Raw genomic sequence first — 24,225 nt, 5'->3', positions numbered from 1 at the left:
TTAAGCCTGAAGGAATCCTCACTTCTCCGCCGACAAATGAGCGCTAATGGCTGCCGCGTTCAAGGTATGCCGGAGTTCAACACCTGGGAGACCGACACCATCGAATTAACCGGCAGCGCCGTCGGTTAATCGTACCGAAGCCCACAACCGGCGAATGCCAGCAGCAGCGCCGCCAATGGTAATTAGCCGGGCAAGAGGAAAGGACCAAGCGGCATCTGATGAGAATATCAACAAGCGAACGATTCCTTTCCCACTGCCTGCCTCTATCACGTTCTGTTTGTAGTTCCGCGTGGTAGACACGACCGTGGCGGAGGCCTGAGAGCGGAATCTAACCGTCGGCATCGCTGTGAAGTGCGCCCGGGTCAACGCTGGAACTGCGCTCGGCAGCACCCAGCGTGCTCGGCGCTATCCTTTCTATAGCTGCATGGCAAAGCTTAAAAGGGGGCCTACAAGGTGCTGCTGGGGCCAGGTACAAAGCCGCGCTTGCGTGCGCACAAAGAGAAAAAGGGAGGGCGTACACGCAATAAAGGCAAGAATAATGTAGGGTCGACGCCGCTGTCGGACTATTCATCTTATTAGAGCCTTTAACAGAAGATAAAGATCGTTCCTCACTTTTTTCTTTGTTTCGGGGCCAGGCGTCGTGCTGGTTTGACTGTAGGAGAACAAGGCCCCTTGTGGGGTAGTCTCGCTCTCTTTCTCTCTCTCTCTCGAATTCGGTAGAATATCTTCAGGTGCCTCGGTTGCTTCAGTACGAAAGGAGGTGCGATCTCGGCTAAGAATCGTTCGGCGAGAAGAGAAAAAAACGAAGGAAAGAGACACCGCGGCTCATAAGAGATGAGCAGCGGAAAAAAGATAACAGAAGATGCATAACGCGCGGGGCCACGCTGTCTGCGCAACGCATTAGTGGGACCCGCCTTCTCGTCTGCCCATGCGCGCTGAGCGCATGCAGAGCCGTCGAACCTGAGAAACCCCAGTGACGTACAATGCCTGTTGAGTTCATGATCGTCGCCGTCCATTTCTTTGGCCGAGCCGACGAATAACGTACCCATGCGACAGGTATCCCACTTCAATATTGGTCATCTTTGCTCAGTGAAAGTATTTCAGTGAAGATTACATGTCACTGGGCTCTGTCGTCAGGAAGGTGTTGCTGCAAACGCACGCACGCACGCGCGCGCGCGCTAGCGCACACTCTCCGACACCCCAGGCGGCTGGGAGGAGTGAAAACAACGGCCCGCCGGCGCTCGGTAAACGAGGCCCCGGCGACGGACAAACAAACAAGCAAACAAGCAAACACTGCAGACTACAGACACAAGCGAGCGAAGGAAGGAACAATGAATAGAAGGAAAGGCGCACCACTGGCGCAGCCTTGTAGGAGGTGTTAATGAGGAAAATTATTTATTGACGCCGCTCCTCGGTATGATTTTGAGCCTCCCGCTAGGGGTGGCTCGTAGCGCGCCGAGCGCCTGCCCCGGCACTGCCAGCGTGCTAGGGACGTGCGCTGCTCGCCCGCGCAGCCGCGCGCCCTGCCGACTTGCCCCAGTTGGCCGGCCGCAGGCTCAGCCTGCGCGCACCGTCATAAAGTTGTTCCTCCTCCTCCTCCTCGACCAGCCTTCGCGATTTTAAAGACGATAGCCTTTTTTGGGCTACTGAAACGCAGAAATTTTTGTATGTCTGTCTGTCTGTCTGTCTGTCTGTCTGTCTGTCTGTCTGTCTGTCTGTCTGTCTGTGACTCGATTCAGCCACCCGGCCAAAGTGAAACAAAATCTGAGCAATATTATTTTATACCCACAGCCAAATCTAAACGTCTAAGTCCGGTGTACATGTACATACTTGTCAACATTGTTGAACAAGAACAAGTTGTTACGCAAATATAAGGCAGAAAATCAATGTTTCTTTGTTAAAAATTCATTGATGCTTGGTTTTTGCGATAGCAAATGAAATACTACATGAACGGCAGAAAACCGTCGCTTGCTGTTGCTAGCGCTACCTCCCGGCGGCATTGAAGAAATCTAACGGCAAAAGCAACGAAAGGTTCCACTAGATGGGATCCACGCTCCGCTTGGAACGCTCGTGGAATGGAGCAACATGGTTCTATAGACGTCGTAGTAGGGTACCTCAATTCACGCGCGTCTCCGCCGTACGGCAGCGCTGGCATCGAGGCACCCCACTTAGAGCAGTGGAACGTGGTAAATTAAAGTTGACTTGAGCAAACCTCTGGCGTGTTTACCTTGGGAGGAGCGCGACGGAAAAGGAACAGAATGAGAGGTAAGCGGTGAAGTGAAAGGAGGCATTTACTTGGCAGGGGCACCAGCCGACTATCGTCTTTCGGCGACATTTGCTACTACAGGAGCAGATACGCTGCCATTTTTTTTTTCTTTGGCCACTTTGTTTAACAGCTGGTCGACGGGATCACTAGCTTATCTCCCCTAACGGAGCTCTCTTATTTTGTTACACCGATAAGTTGTTTACTTTGTTAGAGTAATGGGTTCTACAAAATCGGCTGAGAGCAACTTATCTGAGAGCAACTGAGAGAAAGGAGTCGGCTTGTTGGCTAAATGTGTTGATAATATGATGGACTCTATGGGAGAATGCAGTTGCTAGTTGGCGATACAGGGCAAACACCTGCACTCATTTTTAGTTGAGCTTCCTCCAGTGAATGCGAATGTGGGGCGAAGTCATTCATGAAGGGAAAAATTTGCTTTCTCTAGGCCAGTTCGCGTGAAGACGTTGCCGGGCCCTAGCAAGGCTTATTCCGCATGAAATCTCACATAGCCATGAATCAAGTGCAGCCAAGCGCAGTGCAAAAAGCTCATGCGATCGTAAATTCAGCCTACGTCGCAACGAATGGTGTATTTTCTCGCTCTTCCCCACTCGGAGCCGCAGAGGAGGCAGTTTTTAGAAGGAATGGAGGCGGGAAAATCTAGGGACATGTCGTCGCCCATTGTTATACCTGTGGGATAAGTTGACCCAACAAGGCACTTGCAATGAGACAAGGTGGTTGCAATCGCTGCCGCAATCCTTCAGGTTCCCTTTGACTGGCGCTTTTAAATGAAGCTTATATGGCTAGGGGTAGGGTTCCGCGCATTTTTCGCTTCTGCGAACAAAAACTCCCCATGCTGCTCGTTCCTTCGAATTGCGAGGCGTTTAAAAACGAACGTCTTGGTGTGTGTCCAAACGACATATGATTTTGATGGTGACCGCGCAGTTGTAGAACACACCGGGATGCTCGCCTTCCTCGCACAAGGCGTGCGGGATTGGCCTCGAGAAGGGCACGCACCCCTAACGCGTCGTCAAAGCAATTGCTTAATGGATGCTTACAGTACGAACTGGTCCGACTGCGGGAAGGACACAGGTGGGGTTTTGTGCGTTTTTGTTCTGCGTGCAGGAATTCCGTGCGGCAAAGCCAACTTTATCACGAATACTCAGCAGAAAACGGTTGTAACTGTATGTGTCACCCTTAGGAAGACACAGTTACATTCTCGTTCTTAATGGACACAAACGTGGACTTCAGTGACGATAATGAGAGTGCCCCCCCCCCTCCATTCACCCACTCGCATGGTTGGTTGTGAGCATCGCAGTGTTCACTCTTCATTGTGCCAGTAAGGATGCTGGGGTTCTTTTGGGTGTCTCACTTATTTTGTCGCCAGCGCAACGTCAGACCGGACCCCAACGAGCGAAATGCCGGATACCTCGTCATGCTTGTGAACTTTTTTTTAGCTGTTTCAGACACTGTACGCTCCCTTTACGTCCCAGACGCTTGCATGCGTTTCATTGACTGCGGCCTCTATTAAGCCCCTCGTAATAGTTCCGGCACCATTCTCTATAGGTGGCAGTGTAAGCCACCTTCGTAACCAGTCACGGCTGTGTTCCCTGCTGCTTGCTCTGCCGTAATGGGGAGCGCAGATCACGGGATCGCTAGTAGGTGGCGCGAAGTATACACTCACGACACAACGTGCCGATAGACAAGGTGATACAGGGGCTCACTGGCATGCGAACAAATTCGTATACAGGTATACGAGGCCCTCCGGCAACGCTGAAACGCCCTTCCCGCACACAGGATCACGGGATAAAGCTAAGCGTACACGAGAGATCCCGCAGCCGCAACTGCACATGAAAAATGGGCAGTGACTGAAGGGAAATGTGTTATCTCCTATTGGTTTATGGCCTTGATTGTTTTTAATTTGCCCGATACTGCGCCTGAAGGACCATAGTGCACTGCAAAAGCCGATGATGGACATCAGTGCTGCCTATTATGGACGGCAACCGGTTATGGACGGCAGGACACCTGATTGCTACATGCGGTACTTACATGGCTGCATTGAAAAATATGTGGCACTGTAGAGTCCTTGGTGCATACGGTGGCTCATGGCACCGCACGCATCCGAGTTTCAGAGGCGCTGGCACTGCTTCACATCCAAACATGAGCATGACGCTGGTGCGAACGCCCCATTTGATTAATTTTTCCTCCCCGAGATATGGATTTTTTCATACTGTACATGTCGATGTCCATAATAGACTTCTAGATCGGAAAGAAACTCCGGTCACTCTTTCGTTTCCGTCAGCCGGGATGTAGCAGACCTGAAAATCAGTCAATTCCGTAACAGTTCATGTGTGAAACATTATCCGACTATTTACGGCGTCATCCACGACGTTCCTCCTGAAGTTAAAGCGGATTTGCTTAACTTGTTTAGAAGCCAGCCCTTCGAAAACTGATAAAAGTTTTCTAGCCAACACCACTGAGGTGGTCAGTCTCTGTAATGGGTAAGCAAGCCACCGTTAACATTTGAAGGGAATTATCCGCACTCTTCATCTGACCACCTGGCGAGTGCGTCCATTGCAACCTTTCATTTGAGTTGGGGTCCACTAAAAATACTGGAATCGCTATCAGAACCCACCTGTTGAGCATACTTGTTTTCGGATTAGTCGAAGGCACAGCTTTCTGCCGCGTACTCACATTCACGAATTGTAGCAAATAAGAGACGGCTCAAGTACGTAGACGGCAACTTGCTCGTCATCTATAGGCTCCACACTCTCGAAACATCAAGGTGGGTTCGAGGTCGGCAGTTACTTCCACATTGGGGACAAACAACACATATGCTATTGAGCGCCCCGTGTACGACCGAGCGACTTGATACTGAGTCGTAGATGCCTGAACAAGGATTTCCCGACATCATAGCAGCGTTTGTGACATATCGAGCGGAGGGCAGGACGCTGCGATGACTGGAGGAGCTTGTTGCTTAATATCGCCCGTGGAACTATAAGAGCAATTGTTTTGTAGCGTAAGCTACACTGGCCGAGGTTGAACAGTTTCGCGTGTGCCGTAAAGGGCCGTTCTGCGCAAGCGCGAGGGACATTGGATTGGCTTGGCGTGGCTTGGCTTGGCTTGGCTTGGCTTGGATTTGGATTTGGGTTGTATTGTATTGGATTTGATTAAAGTGGATTGTGTTGTATTGTGTTGCGTCATAGCCGCGGCAGACGCACTGGCGCCGGCGCGTGCCCAGGTGTGCGCCTCAATTGCGCAGTAGCCAAGTCTGACGCTGCACCGGAGCCGCTTGATAGACGTTTCGCGTGGCTCGTGAAGAGCCGTGCTGAGCATGCGCGAGGAGCAGTGACTAGACTGGACTGGACTGGACTGGACTGGACTGGACTGGACTGGATTGGACTGAATTGAACTGGACTGGACTGAATTGAACTGGACTGGACTGGACTGGACTGGACTGGACTGGACTGGATTGCTGAACCTTAGCTCACGCTACGTATTTCCTGGCATAGCAGAGCTAAGCTACTACTAATTTTTTTCTTTGCAGGGTTTCTGTGTGCTATCACGCGTACTGGTTCATGCGCCGCGGACCCTACAACGTCGTACAAAGCATGCGAAAGAGAGCCGCTCCGGTTGCCTAGTTGGAAAACACCGCTATTCCGAACGGACTGCGGATTCTTAGGTGGGATATCCCGCACTCAGCTTCAGATTTCTGAAGGACGCGAACCTTGTTGACACATGTTATGTGCCGCGCATAGCTTTGGAAGGGTTTAAATCGGGATCAGAAAACGCCCGCAGGCCTAAGGATATATTTCTGGCTGTGCTTCACGAGGATGTACTATACACTTCGCGGTACCCCACCACTCCATCACGGGCATACGATTTTCTTTTTCGGTGTTCCCCTTTTGGTTTTATTCTTGTATGGCCTGAATTTAGCGACTAACGGAGATCTCCCAAAGGGATTGGGCGGTGCCCCTCGACGGTGTTCAAAGGCGGTGATCTGCAAGAGTAATATACACGGGAACTTGTGGGCGGATGGCGTCATTTGTTACTCCCCCGCATTGTCTAGGTGGACCCGCGCCTTTATCGCAATCTATCCGTTCCTCTCGACGCGGAAACGATTATACGAACAACCTCTTACGCTTATAGCCCCGCAGTAACGGCCAACGGGAACCCGATATCCATGTGAGCTCGCGTAACGGTTTTCTGGGCCTCGATTAGCGAGCAAAGTTTTTTGCATCGTGACGCTCGTGATTGAAATTAAGCGCAGCGTAGTACTTTTACACGTTATAAAATTTGCCCGACTTTTCATTTGTTCCTCTCTTTTCTCTCTCTGAAAGCAAGAATAAGCGCAGGTAAATGCAGAGACCTGAAGTAATATCTGATATGTGCGCAATGCGAGCATTAAAATGGCGCCAAAAAAGCCGAGCGGTTGCGTACGTAACGCCTGCATGGTACTTAGGGCTTCAAAACAAGGGAAGAAATTAGAAGTGATTCCTCCAAGTTTTTTTTTTTTTTTCAGTGGACATGTGCGAAGCATATATTTACTTATTCGCGTAAGGGTTCTCACCGCAAATTATAGTTCATCTGAAAAAAACGATTTTGTATGATATGGATACAGACTCGTTATTTTGATATTCCTTCGCGAGGCGGCGATCAAGTGAGGCCGGATAATGACTGCACTGCGCAGACCTCTGTAACACCGGTCCCTTTATCTTGAGAGCCTGGCCTTTAATAACGGTGAATCGGGAAGGAATAACCATGGGAAACAATGATGTCACTACAACAGATCTTGTAGATGCAACGTTATGTTGCAATAATTCCGCGTAAATTCCCACCAGCCTCAATTTCCATCCAGGTATTCTTAAACCAAGCGAATGGTGTCACAGGACGAGGGCGTGCGGGTACGGCCGCCGTTCTGTCGTGGTAGCGTGTCCTGTGAGCGTTTGGCAGGAGACGTGCCTCCGTTCCGGCTACCAAGAGCCGAAGGCCAAATTTAATTGTTCCATACATGGTGAGTAGGACCATGGAACTACAGCACACAGACGTGCTTAAAAGATGATAATTCGGACGGGCAGAATAGCGTCCTCGCGCTCTGTCCCAAACGCAGGGACTCGGCTCGCCGGGTTACAAGCTTTTTATATTATTCCCTCCAATGGTCAAACAGGCCTCCGCAAAGTTCAACCCGAAAAGAAGAGTCAAGCGCAAACAAAATAACACTTTCAGTGAGTAAGATACCGTAAACCGCCGCCGCGTCGAGCCCGCGTATGCGCAGGATGGTTCTTGGGCCGCGCCGTGATCTCGAGGCCGCCTGCGCCGCGGGTAAACTACGAACCTGCAAGGTTCTTTCAGTATGAGGGCTTCGCCGCAGATCACTGAGCCGCCGCGGGAAAGTCCGACAGCGGGTCATGTTGCGCGTTGTGGAAGCGTGGACGCCACACAGACATCAATGTCAATTCGTAACAATAAGCAACTGAAAAGAGCCAGACAAAGGAGAACACCGGAGCTATATGTCCCCGGAGCTAGACGACCACACCCACCGACCTATGTGACGTAGTCATTACTGGAGAGGTCAGCTGCACGGCTCATGCGGGCAGCGCGTGAGAGCTTCTCGCTCACGTCAAACCACCGCACAAATTGAGAGCAGATAAAAATTGCACGGGATGCCACAAGAACTGGACTCACAGATATACGTCTTCTCTCAGTGCAAGAGCAATAGAGATGCATTTTAGAATCTCCTCCTAGTGAAAGAATGCCTGAAAGGGAGAGGGGGGGGGGAGGTGCCCCGTTGCTAAGCAACGCTCGGGCGGTGCGTTGCGCATGCGCAGAGCTGCTCACCTGCTGAGAGAATGAATGCAGAGCAGCAAGAAGAGGAGGGCGCGTGTCCGTAGACGCCGTCCTTTTTCTTGTTGATAAGGCCTAAAGACAATTTTTCTAGCAGGTCAGACCTGTTAAGACCTGGAACGCTCATTCCGATCTTCACCAGTTCGGTGAAGGAAGAGGGGGAGTGGATCGCACTTTTCGTTAGGTACAGCGCTAATAAGTACAGAATCACGGTCCCTCCTGCGGACAGCGATTGCGAAGCCTTTCCTCAGCGGGGATAGTGACGTGTCATCCAGCGGAATTGGAAGAAAAGTCATTCAGCGCCGTGGTACCCTCCCCTCACTGCCCTGGGAGTCTCACTGCAGAGGAGCGAATGTATGCATACATGTGTTTCTGTGTCGATGGCTATGTCTGCGTCAGTAAATATGTCTGTGATCATCACACTGTGTTCTTAACAACTCCTTCAAAACAATGACTAGCCGTGCAATTCTCATAAAAGAAACCAAGCACCGGGACCAAAGTTGCTCTGTGCTTTACATATTTTCTCTCTGCAATGCGTTATCTGAAGGGAGATTCAGCGCTACCGTCGCTGAAGCTAACCGATTAAACGGCCAGAATCAGCGGCTTCTCGTAGCAGGAGCCGAGCAGGTGCAGCACCGCGTCATTTGGAGCCGAAAGGTCGCGAAGGGGGGCGCCGGCGTCGGCCCCGTTGCCGCTGTCAGTCGCCAAAAGCAGCTCCACCCTTCACACGCTCCTTTGAAGACCGACGGTCCCACAATAAACCTTCCACTTCGCTTCTCAATGCCTTGCGCAATGAGATTCCGTTTTGTCGCATTCAAATACGAACTGCGCGACAACCAAGAGGGCGAACAAAGGGCGGAAATCTGGTCGGTGTCACAGCACGAGCGTTAGGAGGAGGACGGCGAGGGCAGGAGCTTAAAGGAGCGCATTTCAAGACAGCTTGTAAGGAGAAGAAGAAACAATAAGAAAGAGCAAGATTTGAAAGGAGGAGCGAAGAGGGGTAGTGGCAGCGAGCTCCTTTGTGTGGACACCGTAAATCTGAGCGGATAGAAAGGTTTCATTTTCGCTCGTCGCGAAGCTTGAAGCGTCGCCGTGCTGCTGCAGCCGCCGCCGCCGCCGCCGCCGCGGCTGGAGAGCGCGCGGGGACTCGATTTGGGTCGCGAGCAAACCCGTTTGGCGCGGGCTCTGCGAGACGCTGACACCGGGCTAATTAACAAGACAGCGGCTGAGTTATGAACAGCACAGCTGCGACACGGCAGTAAATCCCCCGCGCTGCGAACGCTGCCGTATACCCCGACGGTGCGGTTCGCTCTCTCGCGCGCGCTGTACGTGCGTGCGTTCGTCCGGGGTGGGAGGGAAGTGCGCGCCGTCTCCGCGAAGCTCGACGCAGCGTCTCGTCGGTGTTCAGCGCGCTCCGCGTGGTCCCCATCCCCGTGTATGACGCGGAGAGAAACTGTTTCGTGGCTTCTCGTCTTAGCGCGCGGATTCACGGCTCACTCACTGTGCCGAGGGGAGTAGAGAGGGAAGATCGGTCACCTATACCACAGTGTTCGATGCGTAGCCCTCATAACGGAGATTAAAAAAATTACGCTTACATTTGTTTTATTTTTAAACGTCCCTCTAAAATTACCCAATCCTCGACTATGCTTGTCCAACACGCGTTTTGTTAGGACCCGACTATAGGCAATTTGAGTGTGCTCAGGTAGCTGATATATTTTTTAACAGCCGAGCTGTTTAAGCTATTGATTGCGCCGTCCACACGCAGAAAAAATGCCAAGAAATTGCCGAGCCACGTACCCACGTGGGCGACTGGCCAGAAATTTGGCGTAAGGAAGACTAGTATGCCCGCTACACAAAACTGTAACTTAGAAACGTAATCATATTTGAATTAAAAGAATAAAAGCTGACAGAGCGGGCGCCTAGTCTCAGTCAGATACGTATCCAGTCTTGCGCGTGGGCTTGTGGCACGTGAGTGGCTCGCAAAAACAAAACAAAAAAAATACCGAGTGCACGTGCCAGTCAGTGTTAGAGCAAACAGCGTCGCTGGCTAAACGACTGTCGTCTGCTCCTGACGACACTCGCTCGGCGTTGCTATGGGCAACCACACACGCTCATAAAATTAGCAAACGCCGCGGCGGCGGCGGCAAAACTCTCTCCGACTCTGTGCCGCGCACACGGGGGATGGGGCGACCAAAGAAGATCCGCACACCCGAAGAAAAGGCGGCTTATCACGAAGCGTGACGCGCTGCCAGGAGAAGATGCAATCTCGCAGAAAAACAAGAAGTAGTAGTGCAGTGCTTCAACGGCGAGGGAGCGCTCGACGACGACTTTGCGGTGGCGGACGTTTAAGTAAACGAAGACTGAAGTGGGCACTGTACAAATAACGCACTTATATACTCTACTTTGCGTTTTATTTGCCCTTCCCTTGATGAGCGCTATATATATACACAGGGAAAATGGTTCTCAGCGGCTGATATGGCGCTCGTCGAGTTTAGCTTAGTGTGTTCGTCTCACTAAGCTAAGCTTGCTAGGCTTGCACCATTGTGCAAGTTGGCTTTGATTTTTTTTAATCGTATCAATTCTGGGAAGCCTTTCACCTTACTGCGAAACTAGAACGTTTTTCAAAAAATATCTAAAAACTGGTGTAAAACAGAACAAAGCGTTCGTAAACAGCACCTTATGCGTTAAATGTATATGCCATGTCAAGTGGAAATTGCGGCAACCGCTATGTCCTTTCGTTTAGAGTAAAAAAAATTGCTTGAGTACCTTTTGTGCTGTCTAAACGGACGAATCCAATCCGTCTTAGTTCTCACCCGTGCTTCAATTAAAATCAATAAACCAGTCTAAATCAAGACGTACACTAAAGGCCGCTTCTTCTGCGCAAGCACACTTTTTCATCAATAGTTTATTTATTTATGTATTTATTTTATTTATTCAGGTTACCCCTAAAGGCCCTCTAGAAGAGGGTATTACATACGGGGGTGGGGGGGGGGGGCAATACAACATGCTGTGAAAACAACAAAAAAAGAAAAAAAGAAAAAAAATCACGCGATATCCACGGAATGAATGATGATAAGTGGGGCGAAGCTCGAGAGGGGGAGATCATCGGTAACCGTAACTCTCCCGTGAAAGTTCGCCCATTACATCATTAAGAAAGACGTAGGACTGTGTGCGTACATTGTACAAATCAACTTTTATTTTCGGAGTCAATGCTCCCAGGCCCAGACCTGGTGAAAGACCCCGCGCCATCGAGGACTACCCCGCACCTCCACCACAATTTGTCACGTAGGATGGGACACAACGGTAAAGAAAGAACTTTTATTTAGGGCGAATTTGTGCCCGAACACGACGAGAGGAAACGAGCAAAGGTCCTTGCGTCTCGTTCGATCTCCGAGAACGACTGCCTGCGTTCGTGGCGTGATCTCTTGCGTGATCTCCCCCTCGCAGTGCACGTGCGCTCGCGCCTCCGTTGGCGAACGCAGACAAGCTCGCGCTCCCGGTGCCGAGTTTGCGCTGCCGGTTGCAGCCGGTTCTTGCGCGTGCAACGCGGCCCACTTTGCGACATCTCCGAAAGCATGCGGCGGTCACGTACCACGAGACACAAGGGATGGACAGACCCATGGCTTTAGGAGCTTCGCCCCTAAAAGAAACGGAAAAAAAGCAGTACAACAAGATGCAATGCAACGTTACAACCGCAACAAAACGCAAACCATGAATACGGGCAGCAATTGCATTACGTTATACAATAGTTAAAAAAGAGAAACAAAAGCAAAAAAAAAAGTTTGCCTCAATTATATCTTCTTTCGTTGTAATATAACTCCGCCTTCCGTAAATAATATTAATGGCAACAATAATTGTAATATTAACCGGCTAAAATATTCTGTCAGAACCTGCGACAACAACATCAGCGCTGTGGTCCGGTAGGAAATTTTACACTCGCGTCGTGTGCCACAAAATGTAGCCCTCTCTCTCTTGGAGCAAGCTGCGGAACCACCTGAGCTAAGCGGCGCAAAAGACGAAGGCGTGGGCTGCTCCCAGCTCCAGATACGTGGCTGGCGTGTCAAACCAGATAATAGACTATTTATGAGGGGCGACTGCCAGACACTGCTCCAAGGGGGTGACAGGAAAACCCGAAGGCAAGTAAAACCTAAAGGGGCAACGTAGAAGGAAGAGGGTGTCTCGGCTAGCGGCAAGAATCCTGTTCGATCGACTCCCGCACTCTGGCACCACCGTATCGTTAACGACACTAACAAGCTCACAAGGGTCTGCCGCATGGCTTTCGCTTCTTCTTTCCTTTCGGGAAGACACTGGCGACCCGAGCCCGCTTACTACGACGTCTTTAGTTCTCGACCCGTCAAAGGGAGGCCGTGACACAGTCTTCTTTTGGTTGGTGACGCGACCTTAAGGGCTGTACATCTACCGGAGACGACGGCTCGGAGTCCCTGCAGCGGGTGGACGTGGGAGAGGGACGACCCGCGGCGGAGGTGTAAACAGCCCTAACTCGGTTTCCCATTCATCCGCTCCCGACGTGTATATGAATGTACCCTCTTGCACTCGCCCTCGGAAGACAGAGTATGGGCGTCATATATGCCCGCTGCTACAGCTGTGTTGCAGGGCCCTAAGCAACGGCTCCCAAAGATCGCAAACTACACAACGGGCAGCGACAAGTGGAGAGCGTCACCCTTTATTTATTTTCTCCGCTCCCCTTTGACCTGTCGAGTCGTTGCGCGGGAGTTTACTGATCCGTTTTCGCTTTTTACGACCCTTCATTGCTGCCGACTTGCATACAGCGCTCGATGGATCGTCGCGGGACGTTCGCTGCTGCAGTGCCGTCCCGGTGGTTGTGAAACAGTCTGCCCTGCATCCAAGTCTCGACTAGAGCCACGCTTACTCGTGAAGCCTCTTTCTTGCCGATGAAGCGTGTGAAATGACAGCTAGGCGACCCGCCATACGCGGAGTGGCACAAAGCTTTGCTCTCGCTTTTATGCCTGCCATCCGTGCGGCTTTAAATAATTGTTCTATATACATGGCGGTTAAAGCAGTATTTGTATGTGCGTGTGTGTGTGTGTGTGTGTGCGTGTGTGTGTGTGTGTGTGTGTGTCTGTGTGTGTGTGTGTGTGTGTGTGTGTGTGTGTGTGTGTGTGTGTGTGTGTGTGTGTGTGTGTGTGTGTGTGTGTGTGTGTGTGTGTGTGTGTGTGTGTGTGTGTGTGTGTGTGTGTGTGTGTGTGTGTGTGTGTGTGTGTGTGTGTGTGTGTGTGTGTGTGCGTGTGCGCACGTGCGCGTGTGCGTACGCGTGTGCGCTTATACGCCGATCAAAACAGGTGTTTTTATGGACAGAGGTTTCCTTTACTATGGGGGCGGAACAAACTAAAGCCAGAATACTCGCAGGCATCGGACTAGTGAAGGTCCTGAGCGCGATTCTCATTCAACAGCATGATCATTGTTGAAGAGTCAGCAGACACCTCACCGGAAATACAATGCCTTCCAACACATCTTTCACGGACCTTGTTCATATCACCTTGCATGTAGGAACAACTTTTATTCTTCTTTTGCGCCGGTGGTGAAAGTTCTCAAACTTCACGCCTTTCCGCCAAATTTTTATTTGTGCTGCCACGTGTAATAAAGGCATTAAAACTCTAGAGTCTCTCAAGAAGTTCTGATATGCGCGGTGCGAAGGTACGGGGATATTAAAGCGCACTCACGATTAGAACTTCGATGTGCCAATGTGTACCTTTCTCTCGACTGGCTTGATGCAGTGAATAATCTCTATTTTAAAATAATGCGGTTGTTTTTTCCCCCAGATACCGCCAGATAGAAACGATAACAACACTGCTAGATAATAACTATTCTGTTAAATCTACATGTATCTCAGACAGTACAACGACGCAAAGGTATGCATCAAGTCGTATTGCTGATAATGGCGAATATAAATAAATAAATAAATAAATAAATAAATAAATAAATAAATAAATAAATAAATAAATAAATAAATAAATAAATAAATAAATAAATAAATAAATGGATTTCTAATTAATCAGTTTATTGCCCCCATTCGGGTGTGGATGGGGGGCCCTCCAGGTGAAAATGCGACACTCTTCAAGACTACTTGAAGAGTGTCTGATGGACCGCGTACATAGAACCTATTTGGCAGCATAAAAAGGGGATTTTTTGTGCCGTACGAAAATGTCTTGCCACGCGACCGATGTTCATCTTCAAGCGCGATCCAAACAGCCCGAAATTCGTTCCGGTCCTGCTGGATATTTCACTCCGGCTTCGGTAACGAAAAAGCTGTGATCAACGCGGAAAGGTAGCAATAACGTCATAGTATTTGCTGCATTCCATTGCTCGCATGTGATCCAACCAGTGCAGTGATACCTGTTTCGTCCATAGCCCTAAAAAGTAAGAAATCAGCATATACATAATCGCCGAAGGCGCATGGACACCGAGTAAAAAAGCTTGCCTGGGTTCGCGCAGGGACGAGGAAACTATGGTTCCTACCCATTGGCATGGACAGTGGAGCGGAACGGCGAATGAACACAACATGCAACTTCTTTATTCGACAGGCAGTTCCGGCCTCAATAAATTCTGTTCGATGTCTACCAATCTGTACAGGCCAACGGGTAACGTCTGGTCCCTATCTACGTTTTTCCTCATCTTTCTTGCAGTTTGCGTTAAGCGCGCCATATTATCTTTTATTACGCCACCCAACCTTTCGTCTTGAAGCAAAGGTGCATGTTGTGATGGTTTCTCCAAGCGTGTGCGGATTCGATGTCTGCTACGCCTAGATGATCAGCCATTTTTCAGTGGCCCGGATGAAAAACAAAAGGAACTTGAGGAAACAAATGAGCGATTATGTAGAGGGCACCCACTGGATTCCGAGGCTTTGTTTTTTAAACTTTCTCCTGTGTTTTCTTTTTGTTTCATTTATGAACTCTATGTCCCTCCTTTTGTACGTTCGGCCTTCCCCTTTACAGGGAAGCTGTCTTTGGCTGGGATCGAGCAGGTCGTCTCCGGCGACAGATCAAATGTCAAATGATCAAATCAGATCAGATCGAGTGTAGTATATAATTATTATTTAAACAAAAAATACAGGGGGTTTTGTTTGCAAACAAGTGTCCCAAAGTCCAAGGACTTCGACGGGACCCTCGGTAAGTAATAGAAACGAAAGCATTCAATATTCAGGGTAGCAGCACAGGTGAACGCAGAAAAAGAAAACATTGCCTGAATGTAATTCACGCAAAAATGTATAAAAATACAAAATGAGGGGACGTCAAAAAATATACAAGAACAAAAAAAGTGGTAATGGTACAGACGTTCAGTCAATGCCAGCTAAACAAATCAACAAACAAACAAGAAAGTTCCTCTGCCGGATGAACCATAAAAAATTATACGAGGCAGGAACAAAAAATAACCAATCAGCAGTCAGGTAATCGGCAACAAAAAAAGTACGAGTAATACAGCAAAAATTGAACGAAAGGAAGGAAAGGAAAAGGAAAGGAAAAGGCGTGGGGAAGGATTCGAACAATGCAAAACTAAGTGATAATAATAACCAGGACGTCAAATACAGAGAAACACGCTTGTGTGCTGAATATTGTGGTTACGTTAAAAGGAACTTATTAACCGATCTTTTCAAGGAAAAGTGCGTAGCGTATTTAACAGTTGGTGGTAAAGAATTCCAGAATGAAATAGCAGCGAAGTGTGATGTTTACTTTCCGTAATCGAAATGAACAAGGGGCAAGAGAAGATTTCGATTAAAGGCAAACCTGGTGACGTTGGGCTTAATATTAGGCAGAAAGAGTGAATCTATAAAACTAATCGGCAATTGAGTACTAAGCAAGTTGAAAAACAGAAGTGATACATTTTAATGAAACCTTTTTTCTACGTATGAGGCATGCAGCAGAACCGACGAATCGGAATGAAAAAGGCTAGAGGTGATAACATGTATGGATTGATTTTGAACGTGTTGAATGGATGAAAGGTGACATTTGTATGTGTTGCCCCATGCGTCGATTCCATAACTGATGTGAATGTGTATGAAAGCAAAATATACAGACATCAGCGCATTGAACGAAAAAAATGGTCTTGCTTTTATCAGCGCGCGAAAACCAAATGTACATTTTTTTTTCTTTAAGGGGTTGATTTGGGAAACTAATTCCACGTAGTACACCTAACAATGTAACGCATTCGCATACAAGAATCTGATGACGCACCAACAATAGTCAGCATATTAAAAAATTAAAAAAAACAATAAAAATTCACTTGTGGGCGACACATAAAAATCATAACGAGTGGGCGAAGCACTAGGGATCGTTCTTACCGTAAATCACCCGTGGAATTGCCCACTCGCGTATCTAAACGAGTGACAATGCGTGTGCACAGTACTTATACAGTGGCTAGAATAGGAAAGTGTGATTAGCGGCATGCAGCGCCAGCGAGCCGCTTTGAAGCCGCCGACAGGGATCCGCGAGGGGGCGCGCGCGATCGTTTACACGTCGCTTGGTGAGGCGCGCGAGGATCGTCTGCAATGCGATTGCCGCTTTGACCAGAGAGAAGCACCGCTTGTTTCCTGTGCCGTAGCAAGTTTAAAGGTGCATTAGTAGCGCAAAAGCAGAGCCAGTTTTGTGCCGGGCCGCTCTACGGTGTACAAGTCCTGCAAAAAGAAACTGTCGTTGTTTGGCGTTCCGAAAGACGCGCGAATGTATTGGCGCAGTGGCGACGAGCAATGTCACGTACTGAAAACCGGCTCAAGGAAAACACCGCTGTGTGCGAGCTACACTTCGGCGACAAGTACATCTCCCGGCACATTGAACATACCGTGAACGAAGAAGTTGTCTCAATCTACAGGGACAGGCCTCGGTTGCCCGCGGAAGCTGTGCCCACGCAATTTCCCAATCTTCCGAAGTACCAGCGGAAACAACTTCCCCGAGCAGGAAGTGTCAAGCGAGAAGCGCACCCGCGGCCCCACCCAGCAATAAAAACGCTAAGGATGGTGACTCCTCTGTGAATGAAGAGTTTGAAGAGCCCCATCCTCCTTTTCTGTCAAGAACTTGACCCTACTTCGGCAACATGGGGAACAACACACGTACGCTGAGTGTATCGCCCTTTACCGTGGCTTACAGCGTGTGTCGCACTGCGCTAGCTGGATCAAGCCAAAGCCCGTACACGCACCCTTCCAGACATTGGAAGTATTTACGAAGCACCTGACATACTGAAGAAGCGCGACACTCCCCCCGTCTATGACTATCAAATTCGTCTTGGTCCTCTAGCTGCACTTTTACACGAAGACATTGAAAAAGGAGAAGGCATGCCTTTTCGTAAAAGGAAGAAGCACTTAAAGCTCTATTGCCTCACGTAACAGCACAAACGAAGGTCGAAAACGCTTTTCCGAAGACAATTCAATAAAAAGGCTTGAATTTCTTCACACACAAAAAAAGGAACTAGCAGTGAAAGGCAAGGCCCATTAAGCAAAGAAAGTTGATGGCTTCAAGCCCTTGTAATTTTTAACGAATCATGAGAAATTCACCAAAAGTGAGCAGTTTTTGTCTGTAACGAGCACGTTGAAAATAAAAATCGTGTTTACCAGTTGCCAGTCCACAATTCTCTTATTTGCGTCATAAGTGTCCGAGCCAGCCGGCTATATTCGGCTGTCAAAGCCCACCCAACCGGCTGTAAACTTCGATTGTAGTAGTTCTTAGAAATACGACATTCGTTGAATCTCAATTTGCGGGACCACGTAGAATAGCTGTCAAAGAGGCTTTCTCGATGTGGTGATGCACGCGAATACATTCGTACTCCATATTCCGCCGCCGTTGCAGCGAGCGTGTAAGCGTGTGACGGCGCCACCTGGATTTTCCTACAAAAGCGTCACGCGGAGTGCGCATGGTCACAACACTTTCCTATTCTAGCCACTGTAGTATATACAATTCCAAAGCAATCCAATCCGATACAATTCAATTTAATCCAATCCAATCTAATCCATTTCATTTCATTTCAGTCCAATTCAATCTAATCCATTTCAATCCAATCCATTTCAATCCAATCTATCCAGTCCAGTCTAATCCAATCCAATGCAATGCTCCTGGCGCATGCGCAAGACTGTGTACACGGATGCCAAGCCCCGGACAGAGTGAGGTCCTAAGGTGCTTTGCCCCTAAAAGGGCCCTAGGGCATCCATAGTTTCACTTATTATATTGCCCCTGAAAATAATCTGTTGCCATCAACTCATTTGGGTTTAGGGTGAAGCCGACTTAAAGAAGATCGGTGTAAGCTTGGTTTTTGTAAGCTGGCTTTCCTACATCATGGGTTGCACAGAGGAGCAGGGCCACCTAAGGAGGGAGTAGGGTTACAGCCCCACTTCATAGTCCTTTCCAGCGCCACCTCCTCATCACACGCGGCGTCTCTCTGCCCACTGACATCGCGCAATTCCGTGCGCTCTTCGGCGGACACCAGTGCGGCGCACTATAGCCTGCGCCGAGATTGGCGTAGCCGCACGATAATAAAACATGACTTCGTGTAGCGCAACAAAAAAAAAACAGACAAGGACATAGGGAGGCGACAGGCACAAGCGCTAATTTCCAGCTGCGCTTTATTGGAAAAAAAAGCGTGAATTGAAAGACTGAGGTGGGACATTATCGTAAAGAAACAAAGATAGAAAAGAACAGTACAGAAGCAAGGCATCATGAAATTTGCACACAAAATATACGCACAATGATGTGACGTCGACAAAAAAGGCAGCACGGGGCATTGACTGAGGTGGCATCCTTAAAATAAAATCCTTTTAAATAAATATTCGCACAATGATGTTGTAGGCGGCGGAAAAGGCGGTGCGGCCGAGCCCACGTTTATTATGGTTGAGTTGGCTGCGCCATGAACACGACGAGGCGCGTAGAACGCGAGTGCCGTTCCCGAGGTGTGCCGGGTGCCGAGTGTGTTCATGCCAGCTGGGCAACCTGCTTATGATCATGGTGGAGCTTACGAAGATGATGACGGTGGCGCTACAGGGCTCCCCCCCTAGCGCGGAGCGCGATGGAGAAAATTGGTCTTGGTGTTGTTTTGTGCAGCACTGTAAGTTAAAGCGGGGGGGGGGGGGGGTAGTAGGAGAAGCACTTATCGCAGTTCACACTCACAGGCACATGTAATGTTTGTCCGTAGCCAGAGAGAGTCCGTGGGCAGTCAGTGGTTTAGGGGCCGAGATTGAGTAAATGGCATGGTCCTGGTCGTCGTCGAGGTAGCGTCCGGGTAAGGGACAACCTCTGGTGGTCGAGGCTGGGAGTGCGGCCGTGGACGCGTTGCGGGGTGCGAAGTGGTTGAGCGTGGTGCAGCAGAATGACGACCGGAGTGAGGGGTTGACTGTGCCCCGGTGTGGGCTCTGTGGCTTCGTCGCTGTCTGGGCTGCTTTCGCAACCGCGGTGGGAGGTGGCAGAGCGGAGCCTTGCATTGATGAGCTGCGCTTGAACTCCAATGATGTCGGATCCTCATCCCGCAAGCTGGTTTCGTTTGTTTGATTTGTCGACAGACGGCTGCGCTCCAGTTACTGCGTCTACCTAACACTGTCCTGGAGCAGGGAATCGGTCGACGTCTGGGGACCAGCTTTTGACGCGTCTCTTGATTGCATGGGGTCATGGGATACCTCTTTCGGCGACGGTTGTTTGGAGGGGCGTCCCGCAATCCTTGCTCCGGTATCGCCATCGTAGCCAGGGTGTGAAGATCGTCAAAATCAAGCTGATGTGCTTCGAAGGTAGCTTCTACTCCCGGAGTCCTCGATCTGTCATTGGCTGCTGGAGGCTGTTCCACCTGAGGCGAGGAAGAAGGCTGTCCTACACCGGCAGTAGAGTGCTCATAAAGATCGCTCTCAATCGTGCCGTGCAGGGCAGTTTCGCAGCCACGAGCGGCAAAGCAGTCGACACTTGCTGGGCGCGGTGAAGCCGACGCAACAACCTGTGGCGCTGCGGCGTGGTGTTGGGCAGATTCCACTAAGCTAAAGGCTGACTCTGTAGTGCAGCCAGGCGTAGCCGGCGCTGGCGTTTCCTGGAAAGGCGAGACTGTACACTGCGGCGAAGTTGTATGCACAGTTGGCGTTGGAAGGTGTGGTGGTGTAGAGGATGGCGTCGGCATCGGCGTGACGCAGGTGGTCGTGTCATCACAGCCATCACTGTAGTATTGAGATATGCTGTCTGAGACGCCATAGTGCTTCAGAACAGCCTTCTTCAAGTCGTCGTAGGTCTGTGGGCCAGGTGGCGGGAGCCGGAGCTGCGCGAGGAGCTCGTCAGGTAGCCGTGTCGCTGCGAGGTGGTAGCGCAGCGGTTGGCTCCTTACGTTGTTGATGAAAAAATGGCTCTCGAGCTGAACAAACCATATGTCGCAGCGAGGGGTGTAGAAGTGGGGAAGACCGCTGAGGTCTGGGAGCTCGAGATACGCGCCCATGATCGCAAACCCGTCCCCTTGTGAGGGTTCGGGTGCATGGGCCGAGGTCGGTGTCGGAGGAGGACTGGTGGTGGTAACGGCTGCAGGTTCTGTTGGGACTGTCGTATGCCGGGTTTTCATGCCGTAGTGGTTGAGGACAGCGTCTTTTAAGTCGTCATACGCACTGGAGCCTGGGGTCGGCAGCTGGATCTGCTCAATGAGGTCAGCAGGTAGCTTCTGTAATGTTACGAGGTACCTGATTTCCGGGGAGCAGATGTCATGTACATAAAAATGGCTCCCCAGGATGACGAACCATGCAGCGTGGTTTATGATGGAGTCAAACGGAATGAGCAAGGGAAGGTCTGGGAGGGCGATGGACGTTCGTACCGTGCCGTCGTCCGCATTGTGGCTGGGGAAGCAGTGGTGCGAAGCCATGGCGAAGCCGCTTGTCCGGGTCACCAAATTGTAGGCGGCCGAAAATGCGGTGCGGCCGAGCCCACGTTTATTATCGTTGAGTTGGCTTTGCCATGAACACGACGAGGCGCGTAGAACACGAGTGCCGTTCCCGAGGTGTGCCGGGTGCCGAGTGTGTTCGTGCCAGCTGGCCAATCTGCTGATGATCATGGTGGAGCTTACGAAGATGATGATGGTGGCGCTACAATGTGACGTCGACATAAAGGCAGCACGAGGCATTGACTAAGGTGGCAGCCTTAAAATAAAATCCTTTTAAATAAAACCTCATTGCCTCTACTCGGCAATCGCGTGTGTCCTTAGTGCGTGCCGTAGAGATCACGCCACTGTCCTTACTATTCAACATATCAAATCCCAAATATAGATAGATCCCAATACCGCAAATCCAACCACAGTGCCAGATTCATTGGACTTCCCTCTTCACAGGGTAAAAAGGGCGTGCTTTTTAAAATGAAAGTGTCTTATTCTGGGGTACAAAAACATTTGAGTGGCGTCATATCCATCCCGGAAGTGACGCCAGTACAACGAAGCAAGTGGCCTGTAAAGGGTGCACCCCTGCACATAGGGTCTTCTGGCGGGGAAGCAACCTTTAGAACCAAGGCGTACGTTATATTTAGGGTTGTTCGTTTTAACACGACAGTGTTTTAGGCCGGGATACACCAAGATTTCACTGACGTCATATCCGTCACGGAAATGACGCTAGTACACCTTTGCCGAAGCGACCCGCCAGCAGGACGTCACTCGCCAAGCATACCGACAAGACAGCCGCCGACCCGCAAATCATGCTATTTTGCTGCAGATTTCGCTGCATTTTACTTTCGAGTTTTGATGTTTGATTGTAGGGTTTAACGCGCCGACGCAGCGCAGGCGATGAGGCGCGCCGTAGTGGAGGGCTCCGGATTAATTTTGACCACCTGGGGATCTTTAACGTGCGCCGAAATCTCGTACACACGGGCGTTTTTGCTTTTCGCCTCCATCAGAAAAGCGGCCGCCGCGGCCGGGAATCGAACCCGCGTCCTCGTGCTCAGCAGCGCAACGTCTTGGCCACTGAGCCACCGCGGCGGGTTACTTTCGAGTTTTACCGATTCCTATGACCGAGCAATGAAACACATTTTTTTTCCTTTGCCGATGGCAAGGAGCTCCAGTGGAGGACCAGGGTGCGCTACCTGGGGCTCACCCTGGACCACCAGCTGAACTTCCGGCAGGCAGCCAAGGTGCTCCGAGCCAGGGCGCAGCTGGCCACCACGGCAGTGCAGAAGAAGGTGTACCGGGACAGTGGCTGCTCACAGCGGACGGTTCTCCGGCTGTACAATGCCTAAGCTGTGGGTCTCCTCATGTATGCGCTGCCGCTGGTGAGCCTGCGGAAACCAACCTGGCGGCAGCTGGAAAGGGATCACCGCAAGGGGGTCCGCGCTTGCCTCGGCCCTCAAGATGACGACTGACCAGCGGGCGCTTGGCCAAATTGACCGGTTGTGGCGCGCCGAGGGGGGCAGCCCGCTGCTGCAGCAACTGAGGGCCCACCACCACTCGCGCATGGGGTGCATGCTCGCGCTCTACGAAGAGGTGGGGGCCCCTGTGGATGCGCGACCTGGTGGCCCGGCTTCTGCTCTGGCAGCTGACGTGAGGCTGGACATCCCAGGTCTGCGCAGCAGGCGGCGGACTCCCCACTGCCGGCAACTGCAGCTGGCACGCAGCGTCGTCTGGGGCGCCCTACACAGCCACGCCCTTGTTTAAACAGATGGCTCGGTGCGGCAGCAGCTGGGGTCGGCCGCAGCGGCCGCCGTGCTGGGAGAGGCCTACCGGCAGGCACGGCTGCACTATGCCTCTTCTTCGGGCACAGCTTAGCTGGTGGGGGTCGGAGTGGGCCTGGACCTGCTGCTGGAGATGGAGCCCTTGCCCGAGCGCTGTGTCCTGCTGTGCGACTCTCGGATGGCCCTGGCGCGTCTACGGGACGGTGACTCGCACTTCGTGTTGGTGTGGGGCACCCGGGAAAAGCGGCGCTGCTGGCGGACCGGGGCACTCGGCTGTGCATGCAGTTGGTCCCCGCCTACATCGGGCTGGACGGCAACGATCGGGCGGACGAGCTGGCCGCCGGGGCACACGCGCTGCCTACCTCGGACATGGTGGCCCAGGCGGCAGCGGACGACGCCCGCCTGCTCTTCCAACAACACCTCCTCACCAGGCATCCAGACCCGCGGCTGCGTGCCGGAGGTGGTCTGCCGCCTGTGCGGGAATCACGCCTGCCTCGTCGACTTCGCTCGGCTGTTTTGCGCCTCCGCGTGGAGGACGCGTGGACGGCAGAGCGTAAACACCGACAGGGGTGGGTGGCCAGCTCGCCTGCACTCACTGGCGAGAGCCCGTGCAGTACCTGCCGCATGTACTGTACGAGTGCCCCAAGTTTGCGGCAGGGCGGGCGGAGCTTCTGGCCTTGCTACGAGGAGTGCGGCCGCTCGACGAATTGCTTTGGCTTTCAGGCAATGCCAGGGAGCGGGACAAAGTGCTCGAGGCCCTAGGAGCATATACCTGGGTGCCTCGGGGCTCCACAGCGCACTACGCTACAACTTCACGTAACTACCCAGGTTGCAGTGGAGTGCTGCTGGTGGTGTAGCTTTCCTGTGCGTGTATATATATGTGTGTGTGTGTGTGCGTGTGTATGTGTGCAGGTGTTCTTTTTGCTACACCTTTGTGTCCTGTACGTTGATCTTTACTTATATGTCTAGTGTTCCGTTTTTTTCTTCACCTGTACGTTGTATATATGTCCCTTCTTAATCTTGTCCATGTGTTATATATTTATGGAAGCCCTCCAGCCTATCCCCCTATTCCTATGTACTCTTTCCACCCTATCCCACCTCCCCTACACGAGACAATTTACGCCTGCTGGTGGGCCTTCCTTTCCTTCTATAGTTCAATACATACATACATACATACATACATACATACATACATACATACGTACATACATACATACATACATACATACATACATACATACATACATACATACATACATACATACATACATACATACATACATACATACATACATACATACATACGTCCGTAAATACATACATACATACATACATACATACATACATACATACATACATACATACATACATACATACATACATACATACATACATACATACATACATACATACATACATACATACATACATCCCGCGAGAACAACCCCTCTTACTCCTTACTCGCCGCGGTGGCTCAGTGGCTAAGGCGTTGCGCTG

Source organism: Haemaphysalis longicornis, unplaced genomic scaffold (genome assembly GCF_048455015.1).
Source record: "Haemaphysalis longicornis isolate Haplotype H1 unplaced genomic scaffold, Haemaphysalis longicornis Haplotype H1 scaffold_2, whole genome shotgun sequence".
Classification (NCBI taxonomy): Eukaryota; Metazoa; Arthropoda; class Arachnida; order Ixodida; family Ixodidae; genus Haemaphysalis; species Haemaphysalis longicornis.
The sequence above is the reverse complement of the archived record's forward strand: the minus strand, read 5'-3'. Positions refer to the sequence as shown.